At 34.8% G+C, this 3,512-nt stretch overlaps 1 long non-coding RNA gene across 1 annotated transcript in view; it reads left to right on the top strand.

Annotated features, from left to right (window-relative positions):
* The window catches only part of LOC106726364, a 25,092-nt gene that overhangs the window by 2,022 nt on the left and 19,558 nt on the right, over positions 1–3,512 (top strand). The gene's annotated exons all lie outside the window — the stretch shown is intronic.

The following is a 3,512-nucleotide window of genomic DNA, read 5'->3' as shown; positions in this document are numbered from 1 at the left end:
ATAGAAAGAATTGTAAAAAAAAAAAAAAATACTATGAATAACTCTATTCCAACAAACGGGTCAACCTAGAAGAAATGGACATATTCCTAGAAAAATACGACCTTCCAAAATCAATCAAGAAGAATAAAAAAATCTAAATAGGCTGATAACTAAAGATGAAATTGAAGCAATCATCAAAAGACTTCCAGCAAACAAAAGCCCTGGGCCAGACAGCTTCACAGGGGAGTTTTATCAAACATTCTAAGAGGAACTAAAACCTATCCTCCTCAGACTATTTCAAAAAATTTGAGAGGAAGGAACACTTCCAAGTTCTTTCTATGAAACCAGCATTATCCTAATCCCAAAACCAGATAAAGACACTACAAAGAAAGAGAATTACAGGCCAATATCTCTGATGAACATAGATACTAAATAATCCTCAACAAAATCCTAGCAAATCGGATCCAGCATTATATTAGAAAGATCATACACCATGACCAAGTGGGCTGCAAAGATGGTACAATATCTGTAAATCAATAAATGTGATACATCACATAAACAAATTGAGAGACAAAAATCACATAATCATATAAATTGATGCAGAAAAAGCATCTGACAAATCCAACATCCTTTCTTGACAAAAACTCTCAGCAAAGTGGGAATAGAGGGATCATACCTCAACGTAATAAAAGCCCTATATGACAAACCTACAGCCAACATCATACTCAATAGGCAAAAACTAAAACCATTTCCCCTAAGAACAGGAACAAGACAGGGATGCTACTCTCGCCACTTCTGTTCAACATAGTACTGGAAGTGCTAGCCATAGCAATTAGACAAGAAGAAGAAATAAAAAGCATCCATCCAAATTGGAAAAGAAGTAAAACTGTCATTATTCGCAGGTGACATGATATTGTACAGAGTAAAGACTCCATCAAGAAACTACTAGATTTAATAAATGAATTTGGCAATGTAGCAGGATACAAAAGTAACACCCAGAAATCTATGGCTTTTTTATATACCAATAATGAACTCACAGAACGAGAAACAAACAAAAAAAAGCAATCACATTTACCATTGCACCAAAAAAATTAAGATACCTAGGAATAACCTTAACTAAGGAGGTAAAAGACTTGTACTTGGAAAACTATAGGTCATTGAAAAAAGAGCTAGAGGAAGACATAAACAAATGGAAGAATCTACTGTGTTCATGGGTTGGTAGAATCAACAGCATTAAAATGTCCATACTACCCAAAGCAATCTACATATTTAATGTAATCCCCATTAAAATACCAATGGCATATTTCACAGACCTAGAACAAACTTTCCAAAAATTCATATGGAATAACAAAAGACCCCGAATAGCCATAGCACTCTTGAGAAGGAAGAACAAAGTTGGAGGGATCACAATACCAGATATCAAGTTATATTACAATGCCACTGTTCTCAAAACTGCCTGGTACTGGCACAAGAACAGACATATAGACCAATGGAACAGAAAAGAGAACCCAGGAATTGACCTAAGCCAGTATGCTCAATTAATACTTGATAAAAAAGGCAAGAGCATACAATAGAGACAAGACAGTCTCTTTAATAAATGGTGTTGGGAAAATGCATAGATACATGCAAAAAAAAAAAATGAAACTAGACCACCAACTTACACCATACACAAAAATAAACTCAAAGTGGATAAAGGACTTAAATATAAGACTGGAAGCCATAAAAATCTTAGAAGAATTCATAGGCATCAAAATAGCAGACATTTGTCATAGCAACATCTTTATCGATACAGCTCCTAGGGCAATGGAAACTAAAGAGAAAATAAACAAATAAGACTTCGTCAAAATAAGCTGCTGCACAGCAAAAGAAACCATCAACAAAACAACAAGAAAGCCCACTGCGTGGCAAATGCAGAATGGCACAAGATATTCTTTTACATCTTTATGATGGCAAGAAATAACTTTTTGTTTCCAGAAACTTGCCCTCCTCTACTTACCAATCAATTGCTTTCCTAGGAATTTGCATATGTTTTATTCCTTAGTACTCTTTCCCTAGTTCTTTAGGTATGCCAGTAAATTATAGCATATTTAAAGTCAGTTCAGTTTCCAAATTCCACTTATAGGAATACAGTGTACTGAAATTTAACTTATCTGAATTGTATTGCCATAAAGATACAAAAATAAATTTTGTTTATCAAGCAAAAAATAAGAAAATAATTTAATGTGATAATAACAGTATATTTTCATCTTCAAGAAAGTTTTGTGGTAAGCTAAATTGGAAAATTTGTAGAAGAAGACCAAAAATTTGGGAAACAGTTCAATTTTATAATGCAGTACTAAGAAAAATAAAATAAACATTTAAAAATTTGGGGTTCAGGAAAAAAGGAATGTTCCTTACTAGATTTGAGTGGATACTGCTCCTTTCTTTGCTATTTGGGGCATTCAGAATATAATTTCACAGATGATATATTTTTCTTAATGTAATTTTCAGACTACGTCTAATGGAAAATGCCTGGTTAGGATTAAGAGACATAGTTCAGATGTTTAACTACATTTGCATGCAATTATTTCTAAAACAAATGCCGGGGTACAGAGTCTATTGAAATGGCTTTCAGGATGGCTGGCACAATGTATTAAATGAGCTTCTAATCTTTGAGTAAGTCTATATTCTGAATATTTCAAATCAAGACAGTGAGCAGAGAATCAACCTTAGATTTTTCACCTTGTCTACTGTCCAAGAATAGTGCAGACATAGGGTTTGAGCCCAAGGAACCAGGGTAGGAACGAATATCTTTCAAAGCAAAAGTCTTTCTTCCTTAACATAAAAAATAATATTTTATGTATTAATTCCAATAGCTGAAAAATAAAACTATTACAAAACAAATTGAATTAATAATTTCATGGACACAGATGGGGGGGTAAGGGCATGTGCTGGGGGGTGGGTGTGGTCAGGGACAGGTCAATGGGGGAAAAAGAAGACTTATGTAATACTTTAAACAACAAAGAATTTAAATTTTTTAAAAAATGGAACTCCCATTTGACCCAGTAAACCCGCTTCTAGGAATATACCCCCAAAAATCAGAACCACCAATCAGAAAGGACATATGCACCCCTGTGTTCATAGCAGCACATTTTACAAAATTTGGAAACAGCCTAAATGTCCATCAGCAGATAAGTGGATTAGAAAACTGTGGTACATCTACAACATGGAATACTACGCTGCTGTAAAAAAGAAAGAACCCTTACCATTTGCAACAGCATGGATGGAACTGGAGAGCATTATGCTAAGCAAAATAAACCAGTTGGAGAAAGATAAATATCACATGATCTCACTCATTTATGGAACATAATGAACAACATAAATGATGAACAAAAATAGATTTAGAGACAGAGAAGCATCAAACAGACTGTCCAACCTAAGAGGGAAGGCGGGGCGGGGTGGGGGGTAAGAGATCAACCAAAGGACTTGTATGCATGCATATAAGCATAACCAATGGACACAGACAGTAGGGAGGTGAGGGCATGCGGGGGGGT

The sequence above is a fragment of the Myotis brandtii genome, unplaced genomic scaffold (genome assembly GCF_000412655.1).
Source record: "Myotis brandtii unplaced genomic scaffold, ASM41265v1 scaffold253, whole genome shotgun sequence".
NCBI classification, from domain to species: Eukaryota; Metazoa; Chordata; class Mammalia; order Chiroptera; family Vespertilionidae; genus Myotis; species Myotis brandtii.
Note: the sequence above shows the minus strand (reverse complement) of the source record. Positions and strands in the feature narration are given on the sequence as shown.